Here is a 19,948-nt window from a genome sequence, read left to right as displayed (position 1 = left end):
TTCCATTACTTGCGTCTGATGAAGTGGGCATTCACCCACGAAAGCTTATGCTCCAATACTTCTGTTAGTCTTAAAGGTGACATAGGACCCTCTGTTGCTTTTTACAGATTCAGACTAACACGGCTACCCCTCTGTTACATGATTTGTTGGGGAAGAGTCAACAAAGCTTCTGTAAATTGAAATTGTGCCTCACCACTCTATTAGAATTCTGTGAGGGTGTCAGCAAGCATGTGGACAAGGGTGATCCAGTGAATACAGTGTACTTGGACTTTTAGAAAGGCTTTGACAAGGTACCTCACCAAATACTCTTTAGCAAAGTAAGCTGTCATGGGTAAGAGGGAAGAACCTCTCATGGATCAGTAACTGTTTAAAAGATAGGAAAACAAAGGTAGGAATAAATGGTTAGTTTTCACAATGCAGAGAGATAAATAGTGGTGTTCCCAAGGATCTGTACTGCTCAACATATACATAAATGATCTGGAGAAGGGGGTGAACAGTGAGGTGCCAGAATTTGCAGACGACACAAAATTAGAGTTACAAAGGGATCTCGCAAAACTGGGTGACTCAGCAACAAAATGGTACATGAAATTCAATGTCGATAAACACAAAGTAGTGCACATTGGAAAAATACTCCCAATCCTCATTTAATACCAGGCACTCAAGTTCACTCATCTTACTATTTAGACTTCTTGCATTTGTATACAAGCACTTATAAAATTTGTCAATATTTAGCTCTCTGACTTCATGTGATATAATTGAATGAGAATCATTTTTGCTTGACTGTTTGTTTTCAGTTCCTAATTGTATTTTACCAACTTCTATCCTCTCCTCTTTACTAAGATATAGAGAATCCCCTTTAATAAATCCTCCCCTAAAGGATGTGTCTGACTAAACTGTGCGCTCCTCCGTACTGGCTTTCCCCAAGCCCTTAGTTTAAAAACTCCTCTACAACCTTCTTAATTTTACATGCCAACAATTTGGTTCCATTTTGCTTTAGGTGGAGCCCATCCTTCCTGTATAGGCTCCTCCTTTCCCAAAAGGTTCCCCAGTTACTAATAAAACAAAATCCCTCCTCCCAACACCATTGTCTGATCCAAGCATTGAGACACTGCAGTTCTGCCTGCCTTATTGGCCCTAAGCGTGGAACTGGAAGCATTTCAGAGATCGATACCATGGAGGTCCTGGACTTTAATCTCTTACCTAGCAGCCTAAATTTGGCCTCCAGGATCTCTCTATATCACTAGTACCTTCATATACCACGATCACCGGTTCCTCCCCAGCACTACACATAAGCCTGTCTAGATGTCTTGAGAGATCCGCAGCCCTCATACCCAGCAGGCAATTCACCATGTGGTTCTCTTGGTCACAGGGCCGGCTCTAACTTTTTTGCTGCCCCAAACTAGGGTTACCACACGTCCGGATTTTCCCGGACATGTCCGGCTTTTTGGGCTCCAAATCCCCGTCCGGGGGGAAATCCCAAAAAGCCGGACATGTCCGGGAAAATCGGGACATGCGGGGCCGGCCGTGCGGGTGCTCGGGGGCCGGGCCGGCGGAGCGGGGCCGGGCCGGGGGCTCGGGGGCCGGGTCGGTGGAGCGGTGCCGGGCCGGGCCGGGGGCTCCGGGGCCAGGCCGGCGGTGCAGTGCCGGGCCGGGGGCTCGGGGGCTCCGGGGACGGGGGCTCGGGGGACGGGCCGGCAGTGCCGGGGGCCGGGACAGCGGTGCAGTGCCGAGGGCCGGCCTGGGGACCGGCGGTGCGGTGCCGGGGGCCGGGGGTGCTCGGCCGGGGGCCCAGGGGCCGGGCCGGGGACCGGCGGTGCGGTGCCGGGGGCCGGGGGTGCTTGGCCAGGGGCCCGGGGGCCGGCAGTGCTGGGCGGGCCGGGGGTGCTCGGCTGGGCCCGGGGCCGGCACCCCAGGGCCCGAGCCGACCCAGGCTGGAAACGCCGGGGGGGCCAGCCTGGGCCGCGCCTCCTCCCCCACACCCCCCCTTACCTGCTTCAGGCTTCCCGCGAATCAAATGTTCGCGGGAAGCAGGGGAGGGGGCGGAGACTTTGGGGAAGGGGTGGAGTTGGGGCTGGGGGCGTGGGCGGGGCTGGGGCCCCGTGGAGTGTCCTCCTTTCGGAGGCACAAAATATGGTAACCCTACCCCAAGCAGCAAAAAAAAGTGCTGCCCCGCTGAGCCCCTGCCGCCCCCCCCCCCCCCGCTGAGCGCCGCACCACCGGAACACCCCCCCCAAGCGCCGCGCCCCGCGCCGCCCCCCCACCAAGCGCCGCTGGAGCCCGCCCCCCCCCCCCCGCCGAGCGCTGCGCGCCGCCCCCCGCCAAGCACCGCGCCACCGGAGCACCCCTCCCCCCCGCGGAATGCCGCGCCGCGCTGCCCCCCGCCACCCCAAGATTGGCCGCCCCTTACCAGGTGCCGCCCCAAGCATGTGCTTGGTTGCCTGGTGCCTGGAGCCGGCCCTGCCTGGTCATCACAAACCCAACTATCTATATTTCAATGATCAAATCCCCCATTACTATTACCTGTCTCTTCCTAATAACAGGAGTCCCCTTCCCCAAAAAGTTATCCTCACTGTGAGAAGATACCAGGACTTCATCTGGAAGGAGGATCCCAACTATGGAATCATTTCCCTCCACTCCAGTTTGATCGTCTCCTTCCCTGAGACAATCAACAGCACAGAGGCGTCAGACTAGGGATGGGACCTCTCTACTATATCCCTGAAAGTCTCCTCTGTATACCTCAGTCTCCCTTAGCTCCTCCAGTTCAGCCACTCAGGTCTCCAGAGCCTGTACACAGTCTCTGAGGGCCATGAGCTGCTTGCATCGAATGCACACACACACCACCTACCCACAAGGCAGGTAATCATACGGTACAATAAACTGGATAGCCCACTCTGCTGCTGGACTTCTGCATGCTCTAGTTTGCTCTTGCAGGGTTGTTTGCTCTTTTTGGGGGAGGGACGTTTATTGGCCTAAGTTTAGAAAATGTGTATTAGGTGTATCTGGCTCTCACCCTTCATCTCTAGACTCCTCGTTTGCTAGCTCCTCTGGTCACTTAAGAAACTCCTCTGGACCATCAAAAGATAGCTCTATCAATGGCTATTAACCAAGATGGGCAGGGACACAACCCCATGCTCTGGGTGTTTCTAGAATCTCTGACTGCCAGAAGCAGGGACTGGACAATGTTGGATGGATCACTTGACAGTTATCCCCTTCTGCTCATTCCCTCTGATGTATCTGGCACTGGCTACTGTCATAAGCCAGGATACTGGGCTAGATGTACCATTGGTCTGACCCACTATGGTTGTTATAATGTTCTCTTCAGTCATTCCAATGGGGTGGAGGGAGATAAGAGTTTCCCGCTCTCTTGGAATCTCCCGTGGAACCCACTCTCAAGCCTGGTGAATCCCCATATATCCCAGCAGATCCACAGGTGCCGAAGGTCATCCACACAAAGGCTTTGATCCACCATGTCAGCTCTGGGGCCAGCATGTTCAGGGTCTGATACTGGCTGTGGCTACCTTTCTCCTTTTCTAGTATCCTCAGACACCTGAGGTCAGAGAAGATCAGTCCTAGCTGCTCACTACAGCATTGCTCAAGTTGCTGGGAAGGGTACAATATTATCTGGAGGGATCTGAACGCCATTAAAGACAGGGAAACCATCCATACCACCCCTTAAAATAGGTGGCAGAATTTTAACAAGGGGCACCTGGGAGTCATTTCCAGCAGATCACTGAATTATTACTGATAATTAGCACCTATCCAAGAACAGGGCCTTAGTGTGCTAGGCGCTGTACACACATGACAGAAGATATTCCCTGTCCCAAAAAGCTTGCAATCTAAGACCCAGATCCTGCAATTCAGCTTCTGGACGCTGTGCCCACAAAGAGGCTTGTTGAAATTCACATGGCTCCATGCAGGCCTAGCAATCATGACATCTCTTGCAGGACTGGGGCCTAAATCACTGAGCTCTTTCTGTTAGACCATACTGCCAGTGATAGGCATGCATGCACCTATTCCTCTGAGGGGGTGTGGAGTTGATGAGCTGTCTATCAGAGAGATGGGAAGTGCAGGGGCTCAGAGCTGCTCCACTGGTTATTCCTCTGGACACGTAGAGTAGGCCAATTTCCATCTTGAGTGCAAACTCTACACTTCGGCAGCCGAGCCACATTCAAATCCTAAGCTGGATGTTTTAGTGCCTGGCTCCTTTTAACTGGCACATGTTAAGAGCTTTGAATTAACAGGTGCATAAAAACTGTCAAAAGCCACTTAAATCTCAAGACAGTCTGTCAGTCGGATTAAAAAATATGGTGTTATGTAACCACATTCTCTCAACACTTGCAGCATATTACGGCATGACAAAGCCAGGTGCCCCTTCCTCCCACCAAAAGCAGAATTTTTTAATCTTCCTCTTGGGAAAAAAAAATAAAAGAGTAGACTCCTGTCAGGGAGCTGTTTCCTTCTTTCCCCACCAAATGTAGAATTCTCCCACCATAGAATTATCCCAGCCTATGGTGCAGGATGGACAATAATCAGTTCTATCATGCTGATGGGTGGAAGATCTCACAACACCCAGAGCTAGAGTTGGGGGCTCTAGGCCATACAAAAGGGGAGATTTCCAGCTTTCCCATAGGAGACACAGTACTTGCTTCTAAGGCCAGACAGTCCTGGGAAATCAGACTTTCAAGTCAGGGTATTTTACCCCCTCTCAAAAAGCTATTTTACATCATTTTAGAGGGTTTCTAAGCTGTATTAGTTACAATTTTTCCTCTCTGCTTGAGTCCTGTTCAGCTGGACTTATGGTAACAAAAGCTTCTGGCTTCCTAGGGGAAAGAATGCAAGATATAGTTCCAGTGGAATTTTCAAACTCTCTAAAACTTACATGGCAGATATGGAATACATTATGGAATGGTGTTGTACTGGCCTTAGATTAGAATGACCAGCCTGCCCCACTCATGCCTTTGACATGCGTGTAATGCAGCTAACTCAAGTGAGTGCTAACACAATCCTTCTTGCCACCCCACCTCATGTATTCTCTCATGCTCTCTCTAGTAGGGGCCAGCTGGGCTATCAGCTATCAGTGATTCCATCTCTGGTCAATGGAGCACCAATCAGAAGTCTGAAATGCAAGTTGGATTGATCCAGAAAATTTCTGAGCAATTGTTGGGAGGGAGAAGGGACAGCTGGATAAAAGATGAAAGGAGGAAGTTGTCACCAGAGGTTTTCAGCAGAAAGGTTTGAGTTGAGTTATTGACTTGTCCATCTGCTGCTGTGGATGTGGAAGTCACCTGCTGAAGAGTGACTGTGGTCATTTTTGTTTCAAATAAGCTGAAATAGCGCCACAGATTAAGGCCAGAAGAGACCATTATGACCATCTAGTCTGAGTCCTGAATGAAACAGGGCAGAGAACCTCAGCCAGTAAATATGTCTTGTCTCAATTTGTGGTTACTGTGCCTTCAACTCCAAGAGACTCAAGTGAGATTGGATCATTTATGATGGCTGGTAAGACACATTTCTCATGGACATATCTGAGAATAAGGTGGGATAGTTGAAAGCAGTCAGCAGTGGCCTAACTCTGTTCCCACTGGAGCACCGCTCCACAGGGACAGATCAAACAAACAATCGGTTTGTAAGCACCTGGAGGATAATAGGGTTATAAAGAATAGCCAGCATTTGTCAACAACAAGGACAAATCATGCCAAACCAACCTAATTTCCTTCTTTGTCTGGCCTAGTGAATGGAGGGAAGCAGTAGACATGATATATCTTGATTTTAGTAAGGCTTTTGACACAGTCCCAACATGACATTCTCATAAACAAGTTAGAGAAATGTGAGCTAGATGAAATTAATAAAGGGAGGGTAAACAACTAGTTGAAAGACCGTACTCAAAGCGTAGTTGTCAATGGTTCGCCGTCAAACTGGAAGGGTGTACCTAGTAGGGACCCATGGGGACAGGCCTGGGTCTGGTATTGTTCAATATTTTAATTAAAGACTTGGATAATGGAGTGGAGAGTATGCTTATAAAATTTGCAGATGACACCAAGCTGCAAGGGGTTGCAAGCACTTTGGAGGACAGGATTAGAAAGCAAAACAACTTTGACAAATTGGACAGTTGGTCTGAATTCAACCAGATAAAATTCAAGAAAAACAAGTGCAAAGTACTTTACTTAGGAAGGAAAAAAAATCAAATGTACAACTGACTAGTGTCAGTGCTGCTGAGAACGATCTGGAGGTTATAGTGGATCACAAATTGAATAGAAGTCAACAATGTGATACAGCTGCAAAAAATGCTAACAATTCTGGGGTGTAGTAACAGGAGAGTCTTATGCAAGACATAGGAGGTAACTGTCCCGCTCTACTTGGCAGTGGTGAGACCTCAGCTGGGGCAATCTTCCAATTCTGATCATCACACTTTAGGAAAGATGTGGACACATTGGTGGAAGTCCAGAGAGCAACAAAAATGATGATAGGTTTAGAAAACCTGACCTTATTTCACCAAAATCCCCAAAAGACCAACCCAGATCACAGTTTCTGATATCCCAGTTCATAGCAGGATGGGATAAGCCATCTCTGATATTTTCAGTGCCTTTTTAAAAAAATCAGTCTTTTCCATTTTTCTATTTGGCCACTGTGCTTTTAGGAATTCCTGGTTTTAGTTATAGTGTCTGTTAAACGTTCAGAAACTTCAGTTAGAGTGTCACATAAATCATTATAGTTTTATTTTCCATGATTAACATAGTCCTGTGACTACTTCTAATATTCCAACCATCTGAAATAAATAAGAGATGAAGAAATGTCCCCAATATTCATGTAGACAACCTTCTATACGTCAGTAGAGCTCATAAGCCTCAGATATCTATAGTCAACCCATGAAAAAAAGGTAATCCCACAATGGCTACTGCACAGTTGTAAAACTGGAGTCTGAAAGGCAGGACAGTCTAGTGGATAAGGGCAGCAGGGTTCTATTCTTGGTTCTGCCACTGGCCTGTGTCTCTTCTTGGGCAAATCACGTCCTGTCCATGTCTAGTTTCCTTTCCCCACCTTTTGTCTGTCCTGAAAGTTTTTGGGGGCAGGAAAGTGTACAGCACTTATCACAACTGGGGCCTTTAGGCGCTAAAAGGATACAGATAATAAATTAAGTAGATATGACTAAAAATACACGGGAACTTATATGTTGAGTAAGGAAGAACCATGTCCACATAATTCCTTTCTGGAGCAGGAAAGTGCACTTTAAGCACTCTGTGCCTCAGTTTTCCCATTTATAGAAAATAGGGGTGTTGTGAGGCTAATAATACTTAATACCTTTGTAAAGCACTTGGTGATGCAAAGGCGACATGTGCCATGGAAGTTTCATGGAACATTTTCAAAGCACTGTACACATAGCAGGAGGTTGGTAAGTAACTGGTACCCTTATTTTACAGCTAAGACCAAAGACGTTAAGGTACCTGACTAAGGAGATAAATTGAATCAGTGACAGGCCTGGGATGGGAACTTGGGAGATCTTAAGTCTATTTCTTTGATGCCTGTTAAATGAATTAGTTAATAGAATTAATCTTATATAGAGCAAGTTTTTTGTCAAACATACTGGACCCACCATTCTCAGCAATACAGTGGACCACACCTTAATAGATTTCCTTGGGCTCCTCCATTGGTCTCTACCTACCGTTGTCTTATATTGGAAGTTACTTGGGGTAGGGACCATCTTTTTGTTCTGAGTTGTACGGCAGCTAGCACAGTGGGGTCCTGGGCCATGACTGGGACTCCTGGGTGCTACTGCAATATGAAGTATTTACTAATTGTCATCACCAATTAGTAGTAGTAGAGCGATTGGCAGACACTTCCATTCTCATTCAGTCATGCAGGCCACTTCCCCTTCCACGCATGTTTGGAAGCCACTCTATTAGCTGAATAATGCATGATTTCTCAAACACACCCTATCAGCTATCTAGCTGATGAAATAATGCAGAAGTTACAAATCAGATAATTTGTTTGATATCTATCAAAGCTGTAACCTGGTTAATAGGATTCAAATAGCCCTGTTAGTTCATCTTCCCAGCCATGTATCTACTGTGACAGGGCAAGACCAGATGGCTATAGGAAAGTAGTGAGAAACAGGTATATTAGCCCCAGGCTAAACAAATCCCTGTTACCATGGTAACAAAATGGCCGTTGCTCCAGGTTAATCAAGACACCTGGGGCCAATTAAGATCCTTCCAGAAAGCAGTGGTGACAGCTAGGTTGATTGGCATGCCTGAAACCAGTCAGGGGCTGGCTGAAACTAGTTAAAAATCTCCCAGTTAGTCAGGTGGGTGTGCATGTCAGGAGTGGTAGGAGGAAGTTGTGCTGTTGGAGAGACTGAGCAGTACACACCATATCAGGCACAAGGATGGAGGGCCTGAGGTAAGGGTGAAGTGGAGCTTGAGGAAGTGGGAGCTGCTGTGGGGAAGTAGCCCAGGGAATTGTATGTATGTGTCCTTTTTCTAAAAGATCAGCTACCATAGCTGATACTATTAGGGTCCCTGGGCTGGAGCCTGGAGTAGAGGGTGGGCCTGGGCTTCCCCCTTTTGTTTCCCCTGATTAATCACTGAGAGACAACAGAGACTATGCAAGGGAGGCTAGCTTCTCCTCACCTCCCTCACTGGCTTATGATGAAAATGGCTCAGTAGGCTGTGAGCCTTGCCTTTAGAGAGAGAAGGGCTATGTGAAGGGTCACAGTGAGCCTCTGAGGCTAGTGAAATCTGCCAGGAAATGTGGGACCCACAGAGGCAAGGACAGAGCTTTGTCACACTATCCATTGGAAACCTAACCCCTAGTGCTCCACACCACTACCTGTTGGAACCTAATCAAGACCCTAGAGCCTGATCTTTTGGTTACCCTTTGGAATACTAACCTGACCCCTGGGCTGGGGAGCTGAGCCCTTTGAACCCCCAAGCCCAAACACCTACACTTTGAAAACCCTAACCCTGATCCTTGGGCACAGAGCCCTGCCCTTTCAAACCCCAACCCTAGAGTCCAACCCTTGTGAACCCCACCCTGCCCTTTGCCTTAACCCTAAGGACTATTCTGACCCTTGGGCCAGGAAGCCCCACCCCCAGGAACCCTTACCCAAACCCTAAAAACCAATCCTTTGGAACCCTACTCCTAGAGCCCTATCCCTGAGCAAGTCTTACAGGAAAAGCTAGTTTCTGCTAATACTCCCACCTTTGCTGGCATCTGCCTTCCTTGCTTAGCATCATCTGGCACCCTGATAGGCAGAAGATATCATGTGATTTTTTTTATGATGAAAAATCACTGTTGCTAAATATTTTGATCTGAGAAAAGCAGAAAAACTGTTATTTTGGGAGCTGGGGATGGGGCAGTGGGGGATGCAAAAAAAAGGAGCAAGTGGAGGCAAAGTGGAATCCCTGCTGGGAACCTGGACTAGCTCTTCAAACAATGGTAAGATTTACCTGTTATACAGTGTTATAAAAACCCTGCAGACGAACAAGATCTCTATACACAGAGCTCTGGGCCTGTGTGCATCCCTCTCCCTGCAGTGAAGATAACCATCAAAACATATTGCATGCTCAACCTCCTGTGCTGAGAGGATCTTGGTGTGTGGGAGATACAGCTTGTGCGATGTTAACAGTATCATGGATATATGTACATGCAAACCCAGCACAAACATGAGCTAAACAAAAATCCTTAAATGTGGTGCTTTATTTTTTTTAAAGCTGGATCCAGATCAGTATTTTGGAAACCGGAGCCCATCCCTGCATGGAGAAAGTTGACAGCCCCAGACAAGCCTGTTTTCACAAAACACATGGAAGATACTTTGAAGAATAGGATGCCTGGATTAGATTAACCGATCCGTAGATCTAACGCTATGCTAAGTGCTGGCAGGTTACTCAAAATATTGCTAAGATTGGCACGTGTATTTCATGTCTTTCTTGCACACGATAACAAGATGAGTGGATGAAGGAAATGCAGTGAATATTGTGTCTCATTTTTAAGTAAGATATCTGATGCAGTCCCAAATGACATACTGGCAAAGGACTAAAGAGGGCTGGATTCACAGATGGCTACAAAAATTGAACCCAGACAGAAATTATGAATGGTCCAATATCAAGCTGGGAGAAGTCATCAAGTTTGTTCCTTCAGGGATCTGTTCTGGGTCCAGTACTATTTATCATAATCATTAAATGACTTGGACGATGGAGTGAAGCATTTCCATATCAGATTTGGAGCTCAGAGGGATCATAAAAGCTCTGGCGGATAAGAGAAAAATGCAGTCTGGGTTTGCTACATTGGAGAAACGGGCTGAAAGCAAAACTAGAGACAAAGTAATTCAAACACACAGCACAGACTAGGGGAACGTTAGGTAGGCAGCACCACACAGAAGGGGCTTAGAAAAAGTTAGCGGGGAAGATAAATTGCATGTGAGTCGATAGTTGAATGCTGCTGCAGAAGAGGCAAATGGTGAGATGGAGCACAGCAATAGTCTTCTAGCTAAAAGCAGCAAAGTCATTTGTACAATCCCTAGCACAATGGGGAGGGCTGTAACTGGGATTCCTAGGCACTATGGTAATACAAATAAAGATAATCACAGTAATAAAATAGCCCCCTATTGGTGATACCTGATTTGAAGTAATGGATTCAGCTCTGAGCAACTTGCTTTAAAAAAAAAAAAAGAGAGAGAAGAGCAGCAAAAGCAATACAAGGTTCAGTGGGGAAAGAACTATACGGCAGGTTAAGGGAAGTTTTGTTTTACTTCATCTTCCATCCCCCAATTTGTTTGTTGCAGCCATCGTTGTGTTTTGTATCCACTAGGCAACACTGCCTTCTATTAGTCATTACAGAAATGCTGGTAGTCAAGAAACTTGGCTTCTACTCTGGCTGTGCCTCTGACTGTGGGTGGGACCACTGACACTGGAATATGGGAGACAATTTATATTGTTAATACCAATATTATAAAATTGCAATGAATTGTGACGAACATGCCATGTAAGAGGTCCGTGAAATTGTTATGATTTGCCAGGTATGATCATCTTGTTTACGTGTTTATCACCATTGTATTGTGAGCTATAGATATGCATGGTATCTGTATTTCCAAACTTGTGCTGTGTTTCTGGGTGACGACCCCTGACAGATGGCATGAGCACTGCTTAGCCTGTTCGATGGCCAATCAAGGGTCATCAACTGTACAATAAACCCATTGAAAGGAGCCAGAGGATACACCTTGAGTCAGCAAGGTATATAGGGGCATGCCTATGGACCGAACTCTAAGACTTTTCCATGCCACATGCTTGTGTTTGGGACACAGGAAGTACAAGCCACATGACAAAGGATATAAGACAGCTGCATCATCTCCAATTAGTCTTCATTCCTGCTTCTTACCTCTGGAACAACTTCTCTATGAACTGAAGCTCTGAACAAAGGACTAAATGACCATCCAAGCTGTGGATATGTTCCAGAGGGACTTTCAAGCCAGCAAACCCACCAATGGTGTGAAGAACCTGATATATGGATTTTGAAGTCTTTTAGCTGTATTGATTGCTTGACCATTTAACAACTCTTCTTGTTCTTTCTTTTATTATAAAGCTTTAGTTTTAGACACTAAAGGATTGGCTGGCAGCGTGGTATTTTGGGTACGATCCAAACCAATATTGGCCTGGTAATGTGAGTCAGAAGAATATTTTGTATAGTGCAGAGTTTTTAAATAACTTCTCACTGTACTGGACCTATGGGCTAATTGGGACCAGGGAACTGAAATGCAATAAAGGGAGTTGTGGTATTTCTTTTTTAGCTTCTTGATAACCAGTGTGGGGGATCAGAAGCACAGTTTGAAGTTCGACTTGCCAACCAGTTACTGTTAACCACCAGATTTGGGAGAATTTAATCTCCTTTTTGCAGCCTGCCCTGACCTTGACATTTTCAGTGAAAGCTACACTAAGCACCTCAGCTCACAGTACCTTCCCCTCCTTGTGCTTCTGTTTACTTGCAAGCCTTCCTGTGAGTCAGGCCAGGAAGAATGAAGACGTGGGGTCTCACAGGACATGTGACCATGTCACCTGGTACTGGAATCCATCTTAAACCTGGTGCTTTTCCATTTAGAAGGAGGGGTGCGGACCCAGAGCGACAAGTTTCCCCCTTGTGCCAAAGCTATATAAGGAGGTGGAACAGAACAAAGTGGGTTCCAATCATGAGAAACCCCCTAGTTGCCACCAGAGCTGGAGCTAACAAGAACTGTACCGGGGGAAAGGATTGGGTCCAGACTAGGAAGGAGTCTGGTCTGTGAAAGAAGCTTATTGGAACATCTCAGGGTGAGATTTTTATCTGTAATCCGTTTCTTAATGTATTAGGCTTAGACTTGTGTGTTTTGTTTTATTTTGCTTGGTAACTTACTTTGTTTTGTCTGTTATTACTTGAAATCACTTAAATCCTACTTTTTATATTTAATAAATCACTTTTGCTTGTTAATTAACCCAAACAACTGTGCATATCTTTCTATCAGTGTTATAGAGGGCAGACAATTTATGAGTTTAACCTGTATAAGCTTTATACAGAGTAAAATGGATTCATTTGGGGTTTTGAGCCCATTGGGAGCTGGCTGTCTGGGTGCTGGAGACAGGAGCACTTTTTAAGCAGTTTTCAGTTAAGTCTTCAGCGTTGGGGTGTGTGGTTCAGATCCTGGGTCTGTGTTGGAGCAGACTGGTGTGTCTGGCTCAACAAGGCAGGGTTCTGGAGGCCCAAACTGGCAGAGAAAACAGGCCCAGAGGTAGTCTCAGTACATCAGGTGACATCCCAAGGGGGTTTCTGTGATCGAACCCATCACAGCTATCATGGTACCCAACCCACTCTTCCTCCTGTTCCCTTAACGAGAAGTGTGTGGCAGGCAGAGTTGTAGGAAAGAGATCTATACTGAGCAGGCAGAGAGGCCTGGTGTCACACCGAATTATGTCCCTCCTGAAACTTGACATCCTTTTTCCAGTTCCTACTCACGCAGAGTCTTTCCCCATACACAGGAGGAAAACACCTCGAGGCTGCCTGGTTTTCTGTTCCCTTGTTAAACACAAGCACTGCATTCTACTTATTGAGTACAAATGTTTTCCCCAGTTAGAATATTTTGGACATACTTCCCCTCCAAACACACATGCCAGGTGCTGCAGTTAGATTGGCGACATTAAAACCCATCGCTCAGATTTGTAGCAATGGAACAATAAAATAACTGACCGCGCTGCCTAACAAACAGGTGGGAGCTGGCGGGTGGGGGAGGATGGGGGATTCTGGGAGAGGAAAGGAGCAGGGGCACTAAACCTGCCCAATTCTCCTAAAGCTCCTCATTACTGCTGATTTATGTTCAGCTAATTGAGAAAATGACTCTAACTCCTCTATCCAGTCTTCAGTTCATAGAGCCCCTGAGCCTTTTAGTGTCTCGATCTGTATTTTAAAGGTATGATTTAAACCCTGTAACAGGCTGCCAAAGGCAAGGATTTAAAGAAAAAAGTCTTGTCTGACATCCTATATATACATATATGTATTTTTTTAATGCTTCACTTCTCCAGTTACGTGGCCTTTCCCATCCTGCCTGGGGGAGGTTGCTCCTGGGACATAAATCAGGAGAAATGCCAGAGGAAACTAGTCTTGTTCCCCTTCAAAGGAGCCTGCACCCACCTTAACGGAGTTAGAAGAAAAAGGCAATTAGCAAGCATGTGGTTGTCATTATGTCAAGAAAAATGGCTACACCTCTCCCAAAAGCCCTCTCCTTGGAGAAAACCCCCCACCTCAGGAGAGGCAGTATTGTGTAGTGGAAGGAGACAAGTCCGCAGAGCTACACTCTCCTGAGTTCCCAGTCAGGTTCTTCCACCAACTCCCTCTGTGGCCTTGTGATAGTCTAAGCTCTGTGCTTCAACGACCCCCCCCCTCTGTCACACAAGAATAATAGTTAACTTCACTCCTATGGGTGGAGAGAAGATAAATGAATGTTCATAATGTGCCCTAAGTCTTTTTGTTACCCATTAGTGTAGCTTCAGTTTGGGGAATACTGACAGCAAAGAGCGTTTAAGTGTTTCCCTTAGGTATTATTGGTGGATGTGATTCCAAGAGGTGGGTTGGTTTAAATAGCCACCCAAAAGTGCAGAGGCTCATCAAAACTTTATTACTTAGATTACAAGCTCTTTGGTACAGGAACAGTCTTGCTCTGTGTTTGTACAGCACCTAGCACAACGAGCTCCTGCCCCAGGACTGAGGCTCCAGTATGTTTAATTATCATTATTCAGAACCTCTTACATCTACAGAACAGTGTGATGGAAAGTTTGTGAGACCAGGCTGCCCCCTGAAATGCCCAGCACTTTTTGCTTCCGCTTGAACTGGAAATGCCACAAGAATAGCACTGTATGTGGAATGACAAGACTTCTACTGTTGGTCTGGATCCAGAGGGTTGAGTTAGGCCGATCTCTAGAAAAGTGGTGACTGGTGTGGTTTTTGTTTTTTGGATCTCCCAAATTATTCCTGGTTCAAAGGTTTGGCTTACTGAAGTCAAAGGGAGTTTTGCCTGTGCAAGAACTATAAGACTGGGCCCTTACATGCAACTTTTCCTTGATAATAGAGCTGGTGAAAAAGTGGGAAAAAAATTCAAAAATGTGAAGTTTGCATTATGCAGTGTTTGAAACAGACCCACTGGCTTGTGATTTGAATATTTTTCAAAATTTTCAGACAAAGTCAGGTTTTCAATTCCCCCTTTTCATTGCAGTTTGGATAAAAACATAGTTTAAAAAAACCAAACACACACACAAGGTCTTTGCAATGCTGAACTTTTTGAGACAAATTTTAATTCTCAAAATAGGTGATTTTTTTTTTCAGTGAAATAAATTTTCTTCCAAAGATTTTTGTCCCACTCTCTTTCTCCTGATGGCCTAGAATAACATTAAGTTAGTCACTGGGTCTGGTAGAGAGTTGCATATTTGATATCTTACTAGTGGTTTTTCATCTCCCACAAATATGCTAAGATGGGGTGGGCAAACTTTTTGACCCAAGGGCCACATCTGGGTGGGGAAATTGCATGCAGGGCTGGGGCAGGGAGTTGGGGTGTGTCAGGGGGCTCAGGGGAGGGGGCTCAGGGCAGGGGTACAGGAGAGGTGCAGGGTATAGCAGGGGGCTCAGGGCAGGGGTTGGGGGCTCAGGGCAGGGGGTTGGAGTGCAGGAGGGGTGCAGGGTGTGGCAGGAGACTCAGAGCAGGGGGTTGGGGTGTGGGGTGTAGAAGGGGTTCAGAGTGCATGCTCCAGCCTGGTGCTGCTTACCTTGAGTGGCTCAGGGGTGGCAGCAGCGCACAGCAGAGCTAAGGCAGGCTCCCTGCCTTCTCTGGCCCCACGCCACTCTCAGAAGTGGCCGGCATCATGTCCCTGTGGCCCGTGGGGCGGGGGGGGAGGCAGAGGGCTCTGCGCGTTGCCCTCGCCTGCAGGCACCACAACCCTCAGCTCCCATTGGCTGCAGTTCCCCATTCCCAGCCAATAGGAGCTGCAGGGGGCGGTGCCTGCAGGCGAGGGCATCGCGCAGAGCCCTCTGGCCCCCCCTTTCCCAGGGGCTGCAGGGATGTGGTGCCATCTGCTTCTGGGAGTGGCATGGGACCAGGGCAGCCTGCCTTAGCCCCGCGGCACCATGGGGGTGGCAATCCTGCGGGCTGGATCCAAAGCCCTGATGGGTCGGATCCAGCCTGCAGTTTGCCCACCCCTGTGCTAAGAAGTCAGTGCTGGTGAAAGATCCCAGACTAGCAACTGACACTCTGGAAACTAAAGAGTGCTAGTAGACTTCAATGGATAGTGGCAATGGAAGGGTATTGTCAGAATAAACACACTAAAGATTGTGAGGCACTCCAGTACTACACTATTGGAGTCCAGATAAGTACCTTAGATAGATAATAAAGACCTGATAATCCAGTCAGAATTAAACAAGAATCCCCCACAAGCCCCTTAATCCACATTAAATCCCTTTTAACCCAATTCCTTCTCATAAGGTTTAGGGAACAAACTGGTCTTAGGGTGTAGGCTCTATTGGACCAAGCAGGAGATGAAGGAGAAAGGGTATTCCAACACTACAGGTAGACTGACATTGCCCTGATACTTACCGTTAAAGCAATTTGCTTTGTGACTGCTTGGGCCCAGAACCTCAAAGATATTTAGGTGCCTAACTCTCATTGGTTTCATTGATGTAGGTGAGGTGTCCAATAGCTGAGGTTCTGTGCTTTTCTGAAACCCCCCAGGGTAGGGTCCTCTTCTAGTAGGCACCTTTCCCAGCATGCTTTTCTTTGGAGTTGTCCCTTTTACGTTTTCAGACACAAGCAGCTGGAGGCCTAAAATAGCCATTTTATTGCTGCTGACTGTATCACACACCACATCTAGCTGGTAAGCACTCTTCATGCTTATAGGCCAGAAGGGACCATCATGATCACCTAGTCTGACCTCCTTGTGTTTTTACTTTATTACCCCCGTGGATGTGGAAGAGCTTCACAAAAAGAATAGCCTTGTATTTTGGAAAGTATTAGAAAGAAATTTATCTTCTTACAGAACTTAAATCTTTTCTGAGACAATCGCCTCAGGCTGAGAGCTCTTCAGGTCTCATAAACTAAGCAGGGATCTGCTGAATCAGTAATCACATAGGAACCAGACGAAAACCCAGCACACAGTAGGGAGTTTTATTGGTTATATAGTGAGTAGCATTCCTCTCCCTGAATCAGAACTGAAACAATACCCCAGATTAGCTTTGGCAAGCCAGTCAAGTGACTGCCTATTATTTGACCACAGTCAAATATTCCAGTAAGAATGCCCTGATGTAGGCAGTAGCCTACTTTTTTGATCACATCATGGAGCCATTCTTTCATTTTTTTAGAATTTCATTTCATTGTGTTTCACATTTTTCTGAGTTCAAATAACTAAGTTAAGTAACCTCTTTTTTGTAATTAGGCATAAAAAAACTACATAAAGCTAAACCTAAGCCATAAAGTCTTACTCTTTTTTTTGTTTGTTTGTTATTGTTCTAATAAATAAATGCTTTAAAATATTTGACCATTTTTGATATTATTTGACAATATTTGATCAATATTGGACCAGTCAATTATTTTTGGACCAATCAAATGCCGAACCCTACACCAGATGCTTTCGGATGGTACTATGCTCCTGGAGGTGCCATGTTTTGTTCTGGTCTTGACCACTGGAACACGATCCCTTGGTATAGGAGGAGGTAGGTTAGCACCAATGTCCTGACCCCATCTCATCTGAGGAAATTATATTCCGCTTCCTTACATTCCCTCGGCTGCTTCGTTTGGATGTGACATTCTTTTGCACTTCCTCCCTTAAATTATTGTGTGGTGTTGGCGGGCCCTGAAGGACTGCTAGTGGTGTCAAGCTGTCCTGCAGGGCTCCAGAACACCAACCTCCAGGGAGACTGTTAAGAAGCAGGGCCAAACCCCAAACTGGCTGTGAGTTCCATATTTAGATTTCACCTACCGACTACCAAGTGTGAACTCCTCAAGCCTTAACATGGAGCCACACACAGTCCCCTTGGACACTCTGATCTGTCTTGCTACCCAGGCAAACCTGCCTTTGTGATAGATGGTCCCTTACACCAAAGATCACAGCAATATTCAGGTTACTGTCCATTCCAAAGGACCAGCCACTTACCCCTGGTCAATTGCACCTCAGATCTCACACCAAAGCCAACACTTGTAACTAATCCTATAATAAACTATCTGAAGATTCATTAACTAGGAAAAGGAAATACGAGTTACATACAAGATTAAAGCAGGTAAACATACACACACACAAATGAGTTCCAATCTTAAATTTCTTTAAAAAGGGGAAGAAGGAGAATCTGGGGCACTACAGATCGGTGAGCCTCACCTCAGTCCATAGAAAAATCATGGAGCAAGTCCTCAAGGAATCCATTTTGAAGCACTTGGAGGAGAGGAAGGTGATCAGGAATAGTGAACATGGATTCACCAAGGGCAAGTCATGCTTGACCAACCTGATTGCCTTCTATGATGAGATAAGAAATCTGTAGTCCACGAAAGCTTATGCTCTAATAAATTTGTTAGTCTCTAAGGTGCCACAAGTACTTCTGTTCTTTTTGCAGATACAGACTAACATGGCTGCTACTCTGAAACCTATGATGAGATAACTGGCTCTGTGGATATAGGGAAAAGCGGTGGATGTGATGTATCTTGACTTTAGCAAAGCTTTTGATATTGTCTCCCACAGTATTCTTGCCAGCAAGTTAAAAAAGGTATGGATTGGATGAATGGACTATAAGGTGGATAGAAAGCTGGCTAGATTGTTGGGCTCAACAGGGTAGTGATCAACAGCTCGATGTCTAGTTGGCAGTCAGTATCAAGCGGAGTGCCCCAGAGGTCGGTCCTGGGCCAGTTTTGTTCAACATCTTTATCGATGATCTGGATGATGGGATTAATTGCACCCTCAGCAAGTTCATGAATGACACTAAACTGGGGGGGAAAGGTAGATACGCTGGAGGGTAGGGATAGGGTCCAGAGTGACCTAGACAAATTGGAGGATTGGGCTAAAAGAAATCTGATGAGGTTCAACGAGGACAAGTGCAAAGTCCTGCACTTAAAATGCAAGAATCCCATGCACTGCTACAGGCTGGGGACCAACTGGCTAGTTAAGTGGCAGTTCTGCAGAAAAGGACCTGGGGATTACAGTGGATGAGAAGGTGGATCTGAGTCAACAGTGTGCCCTTGTTACCAAGAAGGCTAACGGCATATTGGGCTGAATTAGTAGGAGCATTGCCAGCAGATCAAGGGAAGTGATTATTCCCCTCTATTTGGCACTGGTGAAGCCACATCTGGAGTATTGTGTCCAGTTTTGTGCCCCCCATTACAGAAAGGATGTGGACAAATTGGAGAGAGTCCAGCAGAGGACAACAAAAATTATTAGAAGGCTGGGGCAAATGACTTATGAGGAGAGGCTGAGGGAATTTGATTTATTTAGTTTGCATAAGAGAAGAGTGAGGAGGGACTTGATAGCAGCCTTCAACTACCTGAAGGGGCGTTCCAAAGAGGATGGAGCTAGGCTGTTCTCCGTGGTGGCAGATGACAAAACAAGGAGCAGTGGTCTCAAGTTGCAGTAGGAGAGGTCTAGGTTGGATATTAGGAAAAACTATTTCACTAGGAGAGTGATGAAGCACTGGAATGGGTTACCTAGGGAGGTGGTGGAGTCTCCCTCCTTAGAGGTTTTTAAGGCCCATCTTGACAAAACCTTGGCTGGGATGATTTAGTTGGGGTTGGTCCTGCGTTGAGCAGCAGGGTGGACTAGATGACCTCATGAGGTCTCTTCCAACCCTAATCTTCTATGATTTCAAAAAGTAATAGAAGCTTCTATAATGTGCAAAGCTCTATTTGTACTTTAGGGCTAACCCAGGCCAAGCACTGGGGTTCTGTTGTTTATGCTTAGTAATGCTTGCCTCTCGGAGTCCAAGCAGCATAAAATTACAGCTCCTCCTTGTTAGGGATTTGTATTCCTTTCCCTCTTCTGCTTTGAGTTGCAAATTCAGGAGGAATTCACTTGCATGTCTCCTCTTATTGGGTGAGGGGAGTAATCAACAAAATCTTTTAGACTCAAACTTTAAGGTCAGAAGGGACCATCATGATCATCTAGTCTGACCTCATGCACATTGCAGGCCAGAAAACCTCACCTACTCCTGAAATAGACCTCTAACTTCTGGCTGAGTTACTGACATCCTCAAATCATGATTTAAAGACTTCAAATTACAGAGAATTCACCATTTACACTAGTTTAAACCTACTAGTGACCCATGCCCCATACTGCAGAGGAAGGCGAAAACCCCTCAGGATCTCTGCTAATCTGACACGGGGGGGGGGGGGGGGGGGGAGATTCCTTCCTGGCTCCAAATATGGCAATTGGTTAGACCCTGAGCACATGGGATATCTGGGAAAGAATTCTCT

The sequence above is a fragment of the Chrysemys picta genome, chromosome 8, assembly GCF_011386835.1.
Source record: "Chrysemys picta bellii isolate R12L10 chromosome 8, ASM1138683v2, whole genome shotgun sequence".
Classification (NCBI taxonomy): Eukaryota; Metazoa; Chordata; order Testudines; family Emydidae; genus Chrysemys; species Chrysemys picta.
This window is presented reverse-complemented; position numbering follows the sequence as displayed.